At 41.6% G+C, this 18,942-nt stretch overlaps 1 protein-coding gene across 1 annotated transcript in view; it reads right to left on the bottom strand.

The window, feature by feature from the left end:
- Positions 1 to 18,708, bottom strand: part of BAHD1 (bromo adjacent homology domain containing 1) — a 331,169-nt gene extending 312,461 nt beyond the window's left edge. The window contains exon 1 of the mRNA XM_030214275.1: positions 18,596 to 18,708. The gene's annotated coding sequence lies outside the window, so the exon portion shown is untranslated. The remainder of the gene's footprint in view (positions 1 to 18,595) is intronic.
- Between the last annotated feature and the right edge of the window lie 234 nt (positions 18,709 to 18,942).

Here is an 18,942-nt window from a genome sequence, read left to right on the forward strand (position 1 = left end):
GGGCTCTGTGGGAATTCTTTTACTATTTCCTTTGCTTAGGTCTGTTCATTATCTTGTAGCACTCGTTCTTAAACATAGAAATTCCCATTCTCTTCACCAGTTTACCCATAATGTCATTTTCATAATGCCAGATCCATTTTTATGTTATTTTACTGACATAACAAGGATATCAAAGATTCTGGAGTATTTCACTATTTCCAGTCAGTATTCCCTACATGCTATGAGAAGAACAACCGGTGTTAGCATCTGTGCTGCAGACATTATTAACATGTCTTGACCTGTCTGTGGCCTTCCATACAGTGATTACACCTTACTACTTCAATTTTTGTAGGCTAATAGGTGTTTCAGTTCGGTTATGCACTGAGTAAGTTTAAAATGACCAGTTTGTTCATTAGGATGGTGCAGTATTGCAGCAGCATGGATTAGAGGAGATAAATAAAATCTGGATCCGCAAGATCAAATGTATTCTTCTACCTTAAACGAGCAGCTAGAGCTGCCAGATATGCAACTACCTGGAGATCTGGAGGATCCAGCTCTTACCCCTCCTAGCAGAGCTGGATCAGATGCATTCCAGATTACAAAGAGCTGCTGAACCTGCAGTTTCTGGGAGATCTGAGGGGAGATATGATAGACCGTCTATAAAAATAATAATAAGTGGCGTGAAATGGGTAGATGTGAATCGCTTGTTTACTCTTTACAAAAATACTATGACTAGGGGGCACGCAATGAAGCTACAAAGTAGTAAATTTAAAACGAATCAGAGAAAATATTTCTTCATTCAATGTGTAATTAAACTCTGGAATTCGTTACTAGACAATGTAGTAAAAGCGGTTAGCTTAGCAAGGTTTAAAAAAGGTTTGGATGGCTTCCTAAAGGAAAGCCCATAGACCATTATTAAAATGGACTTGGGGAAAATCAACTGCTTATTTCTAGAATAAGCAGCATAAAATGTATTATACTGTTTTGGGATCTTGCCAGGTACTTGTGACCTGGATTGGCCACTGTTAGAAACAGATGCTGGGCTTGATGGACCCTTTGGTCTGTTCCAGTATAGCAATACTTATGTATTTATGTACCCATCTCAGTACAGACATTTGTGTGGAGTAAGTGGCTTCAAGCCAGATCTGCAGGATCCAATACATGCCACATTAAAGGAGCTGCCTTAAATGGGTAAAAGCCAGATCCCACTAAAGCTGCAGGTCCAACAGCTCCTTTAATTGCGGAATGTATAACATCTGGGGGAAATCTGGCCTCTACTAAAATGAGTAAAAGATTAATCCTCCATATCTCCCAGAAGCAGCAGCTCTGGCGGCTCTTTTAAGGTGGAATACATCAATCCAGAGGATCCGGCTTTTAACCTATTTTCTGGGACTGAGTTTCTGACTGCTGCTCTTCCCCTCGCTTACTTAATATTTAAAATTAGCCCAGTTGCTTCAGTCATAGCATAATTTGATATAAGTTGTTATCTTTATGCAGTTGCCATTCAGTCAGGTATCATTTTAAGGATCAATTTTCAGGTACTGGTACATTAACTGCAGTAGTGGATTTATTCATTTATTGCCTTTTATATACCATTAGAAGATAAAATATCATTCAAAATGGATATATAATTTAAAAAATAATAAAAGACATAAAATAAGAATCAAGTAGACAGATGAAAACAATATAAAATAAAATACTGTAAGAACAAATCATTAAATTTATATGGCAACTGAAGATGGGAAATGTCTTCAGTTTCTTTGGAAACCTTAATAAACTGGACCCCATTCTCAAATCAGCAGGCAATTGATTCCAATTTTCAAGGCCTATGCTCCTAAATGCTTTAGAGCTCTATCCTACTTTCCTTATAATCAAGTCTAGATATTTCTAGAAGATTCCCCTGTGAAGATTGCAAGGTCCACCTGGGCACATACGGCTTGATTTTACCTCAGTTTCCGATTGTGCAAAACCTTAAAATCAGAATTAAGAACATAAATCTAAAGCTCTCATTCATGGGAAACCAGTGCAATTGAATCAACAATGGCCTTGCATTTTCTCATTTCCCATCCAATACTAATCTTGGTGCCGCATTTTGTAGTATCTGTAACTTCTTCCTAGGTATAGCTGAGAGTCCTACATACAGAACATTACAATAATCAAAAGGACTGAAGGTGAAGCCACAATTGGCAGAAGCTTACAGGTAACTTGTAGATTAGGGAGAGAGCTGAAAATCCAGCCATCTATTCAGGAAATACCCAGTCCCAAAAGCGTGATGTGGCATGCGTTCTATTAGGCTCTGCCCTTATTATGTATCAGCATACTGAGTCTTTGTAGTTAAAAACGCAGTTGCTAGTCAGTGTAGAATCTAGTAACTTTGGCCCTTTACCAGTAAAAATAATTTGGCGATCCTAATTTATTCATGCAGCATTATGCCTCCTGTAACAATGGCAAAGGGAAGGCGCTGTACTTTTGTGGAGGATGGAGAGGAGTAGGAATGGGGAGAGATAAGATGCTGGACTTGGATGGGAAGAGGGAGGTGCTACATGGTTGGGAAGACAGGGAGAGGGGGGGATGCCTGCACTGTTGGGATGGGTAAAGGAGAGCTGCTTGAATGTTACATGGGAGAGGGAGATTATGCAGTGTTGGGGGGGTGGGGAGTGGGAGGATGCTGCATAGGGAGAGGGGAGATGGAGCACTGTTAGGGGTCTATAGCAGACATGGGGAAAGCCACTGCTGTTCACAGCAACATGAATCTTGGATTCTGTCAGGTACTTACGACCTGAATTGGCCACTGCTGGAAGCAGGATAATGCTAGTTGGACCACTGGTCTGACCTAGTATTGATATCATGTACCAAATCAGATTATTGAGATATGTCAGTGGTTGCCAGCTGAAAGTGATACAGAACAGGCAGCAAGGCTCCCCTTGGGGAAGAAGGGACTTGACCCTGCCATTCCATTGTTATGTAAATGCCACTGACTTCTGGCTGAAGGTATTTAAGAACTTTCACAGAGGGATCCTCATTATTTGAGTAGATGTCTGATTTAGTATGAGACAACTCAGGCTTTACATCCACTGTGGCAAGCTCTGCAGACAGTTTCAGGCCCTTCAGAAATTAAAGGGTAATTTTATAGCTGATGGTGAATGTGGAGAACAGCATTTTATGTGCTCAATCAGGAGCTTACAAAATTCTCCAGGAAATATTAGTGCATAAACGTTGGCAGAGGTCACATGTGGGAAGAGGGGTAATTTTATAACACGGTGCCTATAAAAAAATGTCCTAAAACTTGCTTATTTTATAAAGGCACACAATATTATGGTGTCAAACTCCTATTTATTGTGAATGTGACCAAACCTAAAAACGACCTATGAACAAGCCAACTTCCGAAGTCTACTGAAGACCCATCTCTTCAACAAGGCATACAACAATGATCAATAAATATGAACTCCTGCACACAGATCCAGAACTGCCCTACAATATTTGCTTGCCAAACCACTATCATGTTTTTTTCTTTCTCTCGCCAATACTAATTGCACATTTTCTATATAATTCTTATAAATTTCTTAAATATTTCTTAATATGATTGCTTGCTAATACACTACCATGTTTTATCATTATGTTACCCAAAATCTTTCTGTTTATTACTAAATGTAAACTTTATCATGCATTCTCACTATTCATGATGTATTATAAGCCACATTGAGCCTGCAAAGAGGTGGGAAAATGTGGGATACAAATGCAACAAATAAATAAATAATATACTTTTCACCTAAACCCACTCAGACAGAAGTCGGATCATCAAACTTCAGAGACAGGAAGGTGACAGAACTAGAATTGAGGTTACGGGTGGGCGGTGGGGACTCAGGAATAATGTCAGGAAGTATTTTTTTCAAGGAAGGGTGGGTACTACCTGGAATGCCTTCCACTGGGGAGATGAAAACGGTAACGGAATTCAAAAATGCATGGGATAATTCTGCACAGGAGGTGTGGAACCAAACAAGCTTAGCAGTGATTAGATGGCAATACCAGTAATTAGGAACTGAAGCCAGTGCTAGGCAGACGTCTGTGGTCTGTGCCCTGGATCATGGAGAACAAGGCCAGTGCCAGGCAGACTTCTACAGTCTTGCCATTTTCAGGGCACAGGACAAATCAAGTATACATATCATTCCACATACTATGAGTTTATTGTGTTGGGAAGTCTAGATGGACGATACAGGTTTTTAATCTGCTGTCATCTACTATGTTACTCTGTTACTTCACAGTTGCAATGTTCACCAAAATTTCTTATAGATCCATTAAAAAAAGAGTGCATCTTTAAAAAAACACACATTAATTTTTGAAGTACTTATCTGAGAAATGGTTGCCTGAATGAAGTTTTTGGACATCTTTTCCCAGATAAGTATTTTAGATATTAACATTTTTTTTTTTAATGAACTTTTTTTTTTTAATATATCTATGAAAATTTTTGGTGAATATTTTAAGTGTGAATTTTGAGCACTTAAGGGCTCTTTTACTAAAAGGCGGTAAGAACTAATGTGTTAATGGCCATGTACTAATTGAGAAATTAGTGCATAGCCATTAATGGCAAAAAAGAAAAATCGCAGCCATTTTACAGCCACCTAAAAGTGGCCTCAGTGCCCGGGAAACCCACGTACTAAAAACAGAACATTTCCCCTTTTAGAGCAACTTAGTAAAAGGGCCCCTTAATTCACCTTTTCATGATCTGACTTCTATCTGAGAGGGTGTAGGCGAAAGGTATATTATTATTTTATAAAGGCATCTAAGGGGCCCTTTACTAAGATGCATTAAGAGCTAACGCATGCAAACACAGGGAAAAACAGCCTAACGCAAGACACACTAAGGAGAAATTAGATCTTACCTGCTAATTTGCTTTCCTTTAGTCCCTCTGGACAGGCCCAGAATGTGACCAATGGGTTGTGCACACCTTCCAGCAGGTGGAGACTGAGAAATAAAACTGTGACTCTAGAGAGAGCCAATAAGAGCCCTTGGCAACAAGAGAAAGATCCAGTAACAAAGTACCAAAGCAGAAGTAAGTAAAACAATAAGTAATGGAATTCAAACGTGCGTGGGATAAACACAAAGGAATCCTGTTTAGAAGGAATGGATCTACGGAATCTTAGCGGAGACTGGGTGGCAATGCCGATAATTGGGAAACAAAATGGGAGCTGGGCAGACTTCTATGGTCTGTGCCCTGAGAAGGCAAGGACCAAATCAAACTCGGGTATACATATATAGTATCACATACCATGTAAAATGAGTTTATCTTGTTGGGCAGACTGGATGGACCGTACAGGTCTTTATCTGCCGTCATTTACTATGTTACTATGTAAGATCCCAGCACTGTCCTCAACAGTGTACGAATGATCTCACACACTTTCTATACACTTGTGATACCCTCGTTCAATTTTATAACTGCCATTTCGCATATGGAAAACACGCTTTGCACAAGGAAACGCTTTAAAAGTTTACCCCCACAGACCTATTTTTATGCAATATATGTCAAAGGCGTTCCCAGGGGCAGATGATGGGAAAAGCTAGGGTAGGATTCGCTCTCACACATGTGAGATATATGTGGTAACAATATTATTATTATTATTATTTATTGCATTTGTATCCCATATTTTCCCACCTGTTTGCAGGCTCAATGTGGCTTACAGAGACCTGTTATGGCATCGCCATTCCAGGATAACAGATACAATTGGTGATACAAGAAGATTAGTGATGGGAAGGAAGATCTGAGCAGATAGGTATAGAAAGATGACTTTCAGGTTTGGGGTGGTGTTAGCGAGGTGGCATAGTTAAGTTAAGGGTTCTCTTTGTAGGCCTTGTTGAAGAGATGTGTCTTCAGAGATTTACGAAAGTTAGATATGTCGTATGCTTCCTTATTAGAGCGGAAGCATACAAACCAACCCAAGACAGAGCAGCTACAATACCACCAAAAAACATTTTTATTAAAATATCGGACCCTCAGAAGGTATGTATCCAACAGAGCAGTACCGAATACGAATAATGAAAAATATTACTCGGCCAAACAGGAATAATGGATATTGAGCTTTAGCAAAAGAAATAATAAAAGAAGCAACGTGAAATCAGAGATCAAGTGTTTATTTCAGTGGGATTTAGCACAGTAAAGCCCTGGATTATTCGTATTTGAATTTAAATCACTATTCAGCCAAATACAAATAATGTATTTGGGGCACTATGCGAATCAAATCGAACATGAATACTCAGTACAATCCTAGTATCCAATAACATTCCAGCAGATACCAACACCACACGTTTATCATCGATCCACTTTTCAAAATATTTTTCTAATTTTTCTATCAAACCAAAAAAAAAAATAAAACACACTTATCTTCAACTGTAGTACTTCCAAATTTTCAAATTTCAGAAGAATCAACATTTGTGAGACATGATATCATGTTTCGCCACACTGTTTCACAGATACCAAATCCATTTTAGTGGCAGTTGGTCTATTTTGTGCTTAATAAAATGCATATGCACAGATTTCTACTGGCACATATAAGCACAAAGTTGCTACTGCCTAGTAGCATGTATATCTTCATGTGGGGGCTTTCAGAGAACTGATTTATTAAAGCACACCAGAACACGTGCCTTCCCTACCTAAATTACCCAATGGGTTCATAGTAACCAGGAGAAGACTTACCCCTGTGGGTAGAATTCCCTGTGTTTCAGCACAATTCTCTATTTCAGATCAAAGCCTGGTCTTTCAGAATTTTCAATTAAGTTGGAACTGACATCAGGATGACTATAGGGTTAGTAGTCTGTGTTATTTGCAGTGCTGTATGGTTTAGGATTTTAATGCTTTTAGCTCATTGAATGAATAATAATAATATATTGTATCTAGATTTTCAAAAGGCATTTGACAAAGTACCTCCTGAAAGACTCCAGAAGAAATTGGAGAGTCATGGGATAGGAGGTAGTGTCCTATTGTCGATTAAAAACTGGTTAAAGGATAGAAAACAGAGAGTAGGGTTAAATGGTCAGTATTCTCAATGGAGAAGGGTGGATAGTGGGGTTCCCCAGGGGTCTGTGCTGGGACTGCTGCTTTTTTTTACAAATGATCTAGAGACGGTTGTAACTAGTGAGGTAATTCAATCTGCTGATGACACAAACTTATTCAAAGTTGTTAAATTGCAAGAGGATTATGAAAAATTACAAGAGGGCCTTATGAGACTGGGAGACTGGGCAACCAAATAGCAGATGACGTTTAATGTGAGCAAGTGCAAAGTGATGCATGTGGGAAAGAGGAACCCGAACTATGACTATGAGGCATATTTTCAAAGCACTTTGGGAGGCTAAGTTCCATAGGTTTCTATGGAACTTTGGGAGGCTAAGTGCTTTGAAAATGAGCCTCCATGTAATACAAGGTCCCATAATAGGAGTCACCAACCAGGAAAGGGATCTAGGCGTCATCGTTGATGATACGTTGAAACCCTCTGCTGAGAGTGCGGCAGCGGTGGCGGCTAATAAAGCAAACAGAATGTTAGGTATTATTAGGAAAGGAATGGAAAACAAAAATGAGGACGTTATAATGCTTTTGTATTGTTTCATGGTGCGACCACACCTCGAATACTGTGTGCAATTCTGGTCATCGCATCTCAAAAAACATATACTGGAATTAGAAAAGGTACAGAAAAGGGCGATGAAAATGATAAAGGGGATGGGATGATTTCCCTATGAGGAAACGCTAAAGCGGCTAGGGCTCTTCAGCTTGGAGAAAGAGAGCTGAGATCTACAAAACAATGAGTGGAGTGGAACGGGTTGATGTGAATCGCTTGTCCACTCTTTCCAAAAATACTAGGAAAGGGAAAGGGACTTGATATACTGCCTTTCTGTGGTTTTTGAAACTATATTCAAAGCAGTTGACATGGTCTATGCAGGTACAATTGATGCAATGGAGAGTTAATTGACTTGCCCAGTCACAACGAGCTGCAGTGGGAATCAAACCCAGTTTCCCAGGATCAAAGTCCACTGCACTAATCACTAGACTACTCCACCACTCCACGGACTAGGGGAGGCACACAATGAAGCTACAAAGTAGTAAATTTAAAACAAATTGAAGAAAATATTTCTTCACTCAACGTGTAATTAAACTCTGGAATTCGTTGCCAGAGAATGTAGTAAAAGCAGTTAGTTTAGCAGTATTTAAAAAAGGTTTGGATAGCTTCCTATAAGAAAAGTCCATAAGCCAAAATGACTTGGGAAAATCCACTGCTTATTTCTAGGATAAGAAGCATAAAATGTATTGTACTGTTTTGGGATCTTGCCAGATACTTGGAAACAGGATGCTGGGCTTAATGGATGGCAATACTTATGTACTTTATACATTTATGTTTGATCTTTTAATTGCAACACTCTCCATGCTGTTGTGTGGGGGGGGGGGGGGGGGGGTTGTCAAGCATAACACATAAACAAAATAAATAAATCTGGATTTTGTGGGAACTAAGGCTCTTTCCAGCATTTCTTTAGTGAAAATATTCACCAGTTTCTTGCTTTTGGAAATGTGAACATCTTTAAATCGTCTGTCTTCAAAACTCCCGGAAGTGAAAGGAAATCATTCATCATTAAGGACGACGCCTGGTGGCTGGATGTTGAATCATGATACAGAGTTCCTGAGCTCTGATGCCTTGCTCCAGGCCTCCTGACTCCTACTGCAATGACTAAAATTTAGGTACAGGGGAAAGGTGGGTGTATTAAATGAAAGCAAAAATTCTCGGGGTACTTGTGAATGAAGGCTCATGGAGCCAGGATCCCCGTACTGGTTCCAACTGAGCTTGAAGGAGGAGGAAAAAAGGAGAACCTCTCTAGACACCCCCCCCCCCCCCCCCACACACACACACACACACACACAAAACTTCAACACAAGCTTCTTTGTGGGAACAGGGAAACATGTAGAGCAGCATTGGTGGGAGGAATGTCAGGTATAAACATGGAGGCCCTTTTACTATGCCACGTAGGCATGTCAATTTTGAACTACCGCATGGCCCGGGCAGTAATTTCATTTTCTACGTGTGCTCACTATACGCCCTGGAAAGGTTCTGGCTAGCGGCGCTAACTAGGTGGCAATCAGCATTGTACACGTGCAGACAATTACCGCCCAGTTAATGCATGAGACATTATCGCTAGGTCAATGGGTGGCGGTAAGGTCTCAGGCCCCAAAATGGACGTGTACCAATTTTTATTTTGCCGCACATCCATTTCAGCTTTTTAAAAAAAAAGGCCTTTTTGCAGGTGCGCTGAAAAATGGACCTCAGCGCGTCTAACACACGCATCTACACCAGCGCATGCCACTTTTCAGCACACCTTAGTAAAAGGACCCCATGGTGATTTCAGATTTTCTTTTCTCTACAGTGCACCCAAATCAAAAGGCAGCATGTTGGGGAGGGGATTTGGGCATTTCCAAAACTTTGGATATTTTTCTGCCTTAATGGAAAAGAGCAAAAATGTCCAGGTCTAAAAATGTAGACGTTTTGGTCTAGACCTGTTTCAATCACACCTCAGTCACAAAAAGGTGCCCTAAATAATGAGATGACCCCCCTCAGCCCTCCCAAAGATGTGAAAGAAACAGTGCATACCAGCCACTATGACAACATTAGATGTTATGGCATGTCCTATTACAGCAGCAAGCAGGTCCCTGAAGTAGCCTAGTGGTTGCTGCAGTGCACTATAGAGAAGCACTATGGAGAACCCAGGCCCATATACCACTCTAACTGACACACTTGTGGTGGGAAGTGTGAGCCCTCCAAAACCCATCAAAAATATACTGTATCCACATATAGGTGACACCTGCAGACACAAGGGCTATTATAGTGGTGAACAATTGGGAACAGCAGGTTTTTGGTGAGTTTTGGAGGGTTCACCATACAATATAAGGGGATAACAGTGAGATGTATACCTGGGACATTTCATGTGAAGTCCAATGCAGCACCCTCCAGGGTGCTCCACTACTCTGCTGGGATGTCTCTGTGGTCAGTCTACTAAGAATGCTGGCCCACCATACATGCCAATGGCTTGTTTGTGTGTGATTTTCCCTTGCATGTTTTTTTTCTTTTTCAAAAATGGTCCTAAAACATATGCTCCCAGCACAAAAACAACTAGCAAATGGCCATTTTCGAAACAAATATATTGGATATGTTTCTGGTTTGAAAATGGCCATGTTTGCTACTGGATGTTTTGGATGTTTTTCACATAAACATCCAAAATTGGACTTAAACATCATATCAAAAATGCCCTCACACCCCCCTCACATGTCCCAAGAGCTTCACTGAAACATTTATCTGCAGCTGTATTGTCCAGGAACCTCAAAGAGCAAACACATTGATACTAAGATCAACTAGTAGTCCAAATCTGAAATTCTTGTCTTCAATGATAACACATAACCCATTAAGCCTCCTGGAATCCGGGATGGCTATTCAAGGATTCATATTCCTGGAGATGTACATTATTTCTAAAACGTAGACCCATATAGGGACTACCTCATGGTATTATCGTCACTGAAGGAGGGCTTGCTATTTCTTTGGCTGGAAGGATCATTTTGCTCAGAATGACTGTCCTCTTATGCCTCATGTATTTATAGTAATTTACATCCTGAATTTTAGTTCAACTTAAGGTGGCCTACATTTTTCAGTTAAGGTACGTCCCTTCCCAAAAGAACTTACAAATTAATTGAGGTCGGAAACACTTAAAAAATAAATAAATAAATCTTGTGGGTACTTAAGGCAATAGGAGATAATGAGGTGTATTTTCAAAGCACTCAGACTTACAAAGTTCTATAGGTTACTATGGAACTTTGTAAGTTAGTGCTTTTCAAATGAGCCCCATAGTAGCTTACTGAACTGTCTAAAAGCTTTGAAAATAAGCCACAATGTGACTTGGCCAAAGACACAAGAAATGCCAGTGAAAAACAGAGGATTTGATTCCTGGTTTTCCTTTTTTGCAGCCCACTGCTCTAACCATCAAGTCACTTTTTCTTCCTTATTTCAATACATGACATTCTTAAGTCTTGATAGCTGCACATCCAGTGTTATGCAGAACTGTGAAGTTCTTTGCATTCCTTTCAACACAGCTAGACTAGTGAGATCAGGTGGTGATACAGCTCTGCCAATCCTGCCACTTTATTGCTGGACAGCTAGGATGTTTTATATTCAGAGGAAGGTTGGCTTAACACCTTGGCAGACCAAGCAGTCACCTTGGGCAGCAACTTCTAGGAGCAGCAAAGAGCAGCTGCAAGGCAAAATAACACTCAAACTAAGAGAAGAAATGGAACTTAATTACACCTGCAGAGAGGGTGGTTGGTTTTCAACTAGTCTATTTACACTGGTAAATAGCTTTTGGAAATATATATACAGTATATATTTAGTATATATAGTAAACAAAGCTGAACTCCTTACACCGGACTACCTCACTTATTCGGACACACGCAACGCGTGATGCACTACCACTTCATTTCCCATATCGGAAATGAACTTTCTATACTTGACTATTTAATTACCCTATAATTTATGCTATCATCCATGAACATTTATGCATCACCACTTTGTAAGATATCCTATCTTGTACATGCTATACCACTTTGTATTTCTCAGATCCGGAAGTGGCGACTGTCACTACGGCATTATGTAAGCCACACTGAGCCTGCAAATAGGTGGGGAAATGTGGGATACAAGTGCAACAAATAAATAAATATATAGATATATACTACGTGGATACACACACAAACACACAATGAGTTAAGTCTATAAAGTAGATGCATGTAAATGTTCAGAATACTAGTACATTATATATGTATGTGCAGACATGTCAAATACAGCTGGGAGTGTGCACACAGGAAGGCTCTGAGTGGAGCACAGGCAGTATGCACGTTTATATGCGGAACTTATGAAATACGTGCATCACCAGCACTCAGACGCACACACTTTCGCCAGCTTGCCTAAGTATATTTGTAGTTCTGCTAGAATACTATAAAGGAAAGTAGAAATAAAATATGAACCTATCAGGAGCAGCAGACAGTTGTAGAATTACCCTCAGTGAGGGCAAAGTTTACCATTTAAAATGAGGATATCTGATTGTACGTTTTTATAGGATTATTCTGAGACAACTGGGATGATCATGATTAATGAGTTTAGTTATAAAAATCTTAGGGATGGGGCCTAAGTTCTTGAAAGTTAATATGGAGAAGGGGAGAGTAACATACTGTCTATGCCACGGTTAACACCTCAGAAAAAATTAGTTCCTAATGAATCAGGGGCTTTGCTATCTTCTACTTCTATACGTTCTCCGCTAGATAATACAGCAGCTGATATGCAGTGGAGTTATATTTCAGAGGCAGTACAAACAGTTCCTTTAATGGATCCTGTAGGGTTAGTGGAAACTTTAGCTGGAACGGGTGAGCAGGAGGAAATAGGGCAGGTAGATGAACGAATTAGGAAGAGGAAACCAGCACCATCACTAATTTCTTTGTCCAGACTAAAACCCCTAAGGAAATAGTAGCTGGTGCTGAAAAATCTGACTCTCTTGTGGACGGACCCCTGTGTTGCTAACTTGGCAGGATGGATGGAAAATTTAAGCTCTCATAGCACCATATCCCAGGGAGGGCTCCTTTAGCCCTACACATATGAATACTCCCCGGTTATGCATTAGGGGAGCCTTCATGGGATTATAAGTATATGCGGGCTGGAATACAGGTATGGGAAAAGTATGAAGTTCAGGATAAAATAAAACAGGGTCAGTACCCTATGCTATATGGAAAAAGGACTGGGAACCAACCTATATACAATATGAAGGTGTATTTTCAAAGCACTTCCTATGAATTACCTATGGAACTTTGTAAGTCTAAGTGCTTTGAAAATGAGCCCCATAGTAACACAGTAAATAAATGTCAGCAGATAAAGATCTGCACGGTCCATCCAGTCTGCCTATCAAAGTGCCCAGAGTTGAATCTGACACTCTGCACAGGTGAAACAATGTTGATGCCCAGGGTCCCTAACACCCTCGCACCTGCCCTGATTAGGAGCTGGATGGCCTCTGATCCTCTCTCAACTGAGTTATTCCTCACAAACTTTCAGTCTAACAAATCTGTCTGCCTTGTACTCAACCTTTGAGCAGCCCTAATACTTCAGATGTTATTGTAAGTACTAGCCATGGTCAAATCGCTTTACTGATCGAGTGACTTTTTGTATTTCTCTGTTAATTATAACGGTTTTCTACTTGTTGAATTTTACTGGCTGTTAGCCGCTTTGAAGAGTATTTTTATACTAGAAAGGCAAGATAACAATCAAAATTGCATTCTATTACATAATACTTAAACATGGTTGTCAATAAATATTACTGAATAACCCCCCACCACACCCATGTGTTTCCTCACCTCTGTCGTAGCTCTATGACAGCCATGAATCTGGACATCTTACTCTAGTGCACTTATGTTTTCTGGCATATCAATCAGCTATGGCAAGGTAATAACATCAAGTCTTTTCAGGATCTGAGCAATGAATTTCAGATGCCTGCTTCTACTCAGTATCTTTATTTACAGTTGTGAAAGGTCCTCCTGAGTCCTGCTGTATATGATCGGTTCTCACGGCAACCTGACATGATTGACTCTGTTTTATCTCTCCCTCAGTCTAATCTTAAAATAATTACTTCACTCTATCAAATGCTGGCAGCACATGAGAGAAAGAGAAAATGCTTCCCACTTACACTTATTCAAAATGGAATCGCACACTTCAAGTCGATCTTTGTTTTAAAAGGGTGCTCGTACATAGACTATTCCAACACACTTACAGATTCCCTTCTTCTGTTTTCCAAATCTAGCAGCCTAGGTCAAAAGCAACAAAATAAGGTGGGCCACTGGCTAATGGCTCAACCAGTATTTTGACCAACACATCATCAACAAGGGAGCTTGGGGAAGGGGCCAGAGATGGGTTGGTTTAGCTCCTTCCAACCAAAATGGTGCTCCACTACCCCGGCCTTGGTTGTTGAAGGGACTATATCCAATATCATCCACAAGTCTTTTGGTCCTTAATTAAAGAGTCTGTTGCCATCACTGGTTTGAATTTTACTTCCCCCGCCCCACCCCCAATCACTGTGCTTTTTAGGCTGTGGGGGTGGATTTGCTGGTCCCTCCAAATTATTTTCTCAGTTAAAACACGACATAAGGCACACAATAGCTTGCCTTCTGGAAATTAGAACCCCCAGCTACAAAAGACGCATTAACAAAACTTGACAGTATGGAAAAGTTAATGCATAACCCCAAGGGAAACCTCATCCAAAGGACTGTGTCTAGGATACTTCCCAACTAAAGAAGCTAATCTTTGATTAATATATTTTGTCCAGTATTTCTATATTCACCTTTTCACTGCATCACGTTTCCATTTCTGGAGTTTTACTGTGTGTTTTGGAGCAAAGTGTCCAAATGAATGAAAATGTAAACTAAATAAAGTTTGTTTGTTTTTTATCAACATTTACAGCCTTCAACAGTAAATAAAACATAAAGCTTTACATCTAACATTTTGTACCTCGCAAGCAATGGGTCCCACACACTTCTATCCTATGGGGGCTGCATACACACAAGTGTCTTTCATGCCTTGCTCACTTTCTCTTTCACTTTGAGCAAAATTTAACATGTCAGTTTTTCAGAGATAAGTCTTTTCAAGCTGTAAGCAGTGGAAGGTCAGCTGAAGATAATAAACCACAACCAGCACAGACAACACAGTCCCAGAACCAGAGCTGCCCAGTTCCAGCAGGGAGACTCTTTAGCCAGTCTTGATTTTGAATCTACATCCCAAAACAATGTGATTTTTTTAGTCTCCAATGCTACCCCTTGAAATTAGTACTACAGGTCCCATAATGCACCAGGATGGAGATGTTAGAAATTTAAGACTGGCAGAAAATCTTTCTCCCAAATCGAGGTAACTTGGAAGCTCTGCAGAACTAGGGACCGGACCCAATTCAACTCTTCTGAATCAAATGTACTTTTTAAACAATTGATTTTAAACTTTAGAACAGTGACAAATAGGAAGCATCTCCCAGCAATTACAGAAACAGGTATTAACAGCTACCATTTCCAGCCACAGCCCTCTGCTGACCACTTGCAAGCAGCCTGTTAATTATGATTCAGAAGCACAGGGAACATAAGGTCTCCTCCTTTCATCCTCCCTCTCCCCACCCCCTTCTGTCCCTGGGCAACTGAATCATAAATTAAAGACACAGAAAAAGAGAGTGACTCAAGCCAGTAGAGAACACCCAGAAGAATAGGAGAGGGCACATCCACCCACAAGCCATTTGATCAATAATTTCAAATGCTGTGAAACTTCCACTTCCAAGTGTTAACATTGAGAAGACAACATCACAAAGCTCTGAAAAGCAAGGGGGAAACAAGCCTGGCACTCTGAAGTTATGACAGGAAAATGCATTTCTCCAGAAATTTAAAGCAGAGCATATGAATCTGTGTTTAAATCGAGCCAGCCCAACCACTAGGGAAGATTAGGCAGTTGCCTATCTTCGAAGCAGCAAAGAGCAGCTGTAGTAAAAGCAGAACAATAAATCTTGATAGTCACACAAACTCAAAGAACCATCAGTGTCCACTTTAACCTGCATTTTTATACGATGTTTATACGATGTTTATACGATGATCATAATTGTTAAGTCTAATTATCTAAATCTTAGGGGGGGCTGAAAGTTAACTGAAGGGGAGTTTATAGCTCTCGGTTCACCTAGACCTAAAGCAACTACCAGCCTTGCCCTGGCGATGGTTTAAAGAAGCACTGGAAAGGAAGGAGAAAAAAGGTACAGTGAAAGCCTAGCAAGAGTTGGATGAAAAGCGAGGGACTGATTGACATAGGTTTTAGGAAATGTAAGATTAAGGGGCCAATGTTCAAAACAGGCACAAACAAGCTTAACAAGCATAACACAAAGCCCATAACGCAGAAATGAATGCAAAGAAATAGCAAAGTGATGCTCAAAAAAAGTCTTATGCAAATGATATGCATGGTTAGCTGGCGCTAAAAAACAAAAGCAAGGGGAAGACCATGCCTGGCACATGTGCATAAAGGGTCTGCGGTAAGTGCAGCTCATGTCTGCATGCCCAACCTCTGAAGAGCAAGCACACGATGGCGCTGCTTGCACTTTAATTTTTTTTAAAAGCTCATATTTAAGCGCAGAAAAACAGGTGTCAATGTTTGCTTTCACTTTCGGTATTCCTGGGACTGGTGTACATGCTTGGCTCTCATTAGCAGCCCTCAAACTTGCACAGGCTTTCTTCCACTTGAAAAAAAAGAAGGCAAAATCCACAGTGCAATGTGAAAAACTGACAAGACCATCTTCTCCTCAAAAACCTTCTACGCCGCCCCTGAGCTGGCAGTAAACATTCCACATTATGGACCATCATTACCTTCTGTGCATTACTGCGCTTTCGTTGTGCATTGGGAAGAAATACTAACTGACCTCATTAGCATCTGTGTAGACGCACTTCAATTTGTAGTAATGTTTAGCAAACCTTGGGGCCCTTTTAGAAAGGCGCGGTCAGCTCTACCAGCATGCAGTGTGTGCCAAAATGAGGCTACCACCAGGCTAGCGCGCACCCCTGGCGGTCATTTCGGATTTAGCGTGCGCCCAAAATGCCTGGACAATTTTTTTTTATTTCCTACCGCACGCTGTGTTTCCGGCATTAATCGGCAGTTGGCGCGGGCTAACCGGTCACCGCGCATATAGCGTGTGAGCCCTTACTGCTAAATCAGTGGGTGCTGTTAGGGGTTCAGGCCGTAAATAGGCACACGCTGGTTTCAATTTTACCGTAGGCCCTTTTCCCGGCCCACTGAAAAAAAAAGTCATTTTTCCCCAGACGCGGTAGAAACTGGCCCAGCGCGCACTCAAAAGACGCGCTCGCACTACCGCATGTCACTTTTTACCGCAGCTTAGTAAAAGGACACCTCTGAGCATTCTACACACGATTATGTGTGCGCAAATCGGGCGCTAACCGCTTAATAACACTGGCATTAGTTTGAGTATTGGCTCATGAGATCAGCTGCATGTGTGGTGTGAAAGAAAGGCATCAAAAACTGACTGACAGCTGTTAAGGAGGAGGGAAAGACAGAGGTTATGTGCCAATTAGGAAGGAGGGAAACAGCTCTGACAGTAGTTGGAAAGCAGAGTGAGAGGCTGATGCCAGTTCACAGAAAATGAGAAAAAGAAATGGCAAATATCATCAGCAGAAAAGTGGTTGCCACTAATTAACACTCACAAGGGATAGTAGAGGAAAAGACAACCTCGAAGAAGAGAAACAGTTGGGAATGAATTTTACTGAGAAGGGAACCTGCCCAGAAAGATCCATGTGCTCTGGACACCAAGGTGCTGCGTTGTTCCTGAAGGAAACGGGACCCATATAGGGCTCAAATTTTGTACTGGTACAAAGAGACGGGTGTACACAAGATTCCCCGTACGGACTCATGCCCAATGACATCTTTGTATAATTTTCATGTTGGACCAGTTAAATTGTATTACACCAGAAAAGAATCCCATCAGGAAATACAGAAACTGAGAAAGACTGTTATCAGGTCACGGGAAAGAGGGAGACGGCTGCCAGTTGAAGCAAGAGAAACAGATCGATGCCATCCAATGCCAACTGAAAAGCTAAGGAGGGATAACCAAGAAAGTGAAACTTTATGAAAATGGACTAGCTGTGCCAACATGGTTGAGAAAAACATTTTTAATTGTCTTTTTATTAAAAATTTCAACATTATACACAAGCACCTAGGAAAATATTTTTACAACAGAAAACACGAGGACTTCAAGATGAAAATCGATAATAATTGGGGGCAGCCATATGATATGAGAACTAGAAAGAGGTTTTTGTTTCTGCCAGGGAACAGCCAGTGGAGAGACCGATGTCAGAAAGAGACGATGAAGAAAAAGGGGGAACTATATAAAGAATGGAAAGGAGAGATGAGCAGAGAATGAAGATATGAAAGTAACCGGGGAAGAAATGAAGATCAGATCCCTGTATCCGACAGAACTACAGAGAGCGGGGTTTGTGTCATCTAAAGCGTGAGACAGAGATACGACTTTGGTTCGGGAGAATGGAAAGTGAAATTCAGCACTCTAGAATGACAGGTTGCTCAGAAATAAAGAGCTGATAAAACAAGTGCGTAGAGCCTAACTTTCAAAAAAAAAATGAAATCGAAGCCATTTGCTTAAAGTTCCCCGGGAGCACTGAGGTTTCCAAACATATTGCGTTGTTCGATACTGTCAGCTCCCAAAGCCAACAATGCACCGCACTGCAAGCGGCCGATGCCGAGCACATCCCGGCCCGGGATCGCGGCAGCGGATCGGCTCCAACATGCAGCGGACGAGGCGAGGGAGGAGCACCAACTTTCCGGCCAAAGCTGCCCGAGCCAGGCCGCTGCCCCTTTAAATCGCTCACTTCGCACCCGGCCTCCGCCTCGTGACCGGGAGGGAGGAAACCCCCGGGAAAAGCCGCAGGCCGAAGCGCCGACAAATGCCGATGCGCCACCTCTCTGGGCAGCCGGGGCCGGAGGGGGCTCCGCGCGCGCCCGCCCGCAATTCGAAGCGGCTCACTCACCTGCGGCCCGGGGCTCAGCTCAGCTAGGGGACGGTGCGGATCCCAGGTGTCCCGCAGGCGCCATCTTTCCGGCTTGCTGCTTTCAAAGTCAATTTGCATCAAAAAACAGAGGAGGGAAGCGAGCTCCGAGAGCAGCTGCCGTCTGCGGGGAGGGGGCGGAGTGAGGGGAGGAGGAGGCTGCTGCTCCTTTGCAGCCGCTCAGTGTCCCGCACGGGCGCACAGCGGAGAGAGAGACGGTCAGTGTGGTCTGCTGTGACCCTTTGCAGATCATCCCGATCGTTCTCCCCACGAGTTTCCTGCTGACCCCCCCCCCCCCCCCCGTTCATGAGAAAAGCCACTGTGACCCC

The sequence above is a fragment of the Microcaecilia unicolor genome, chromosome 9 (genome assembly GCF_901765095.1).
Source record: "Microcaecilia unicolor chromosome 9, aMicUni1.1, whole genome shotgun sequence".
NCBI classification, from domain to species: domain Eukaryota; kingdom Metazoa; phylum Chordata; class Amphibia; order Gymnophiona; family Siphonopidae; genus Microcaecilia; species Microcaecilia unicolor.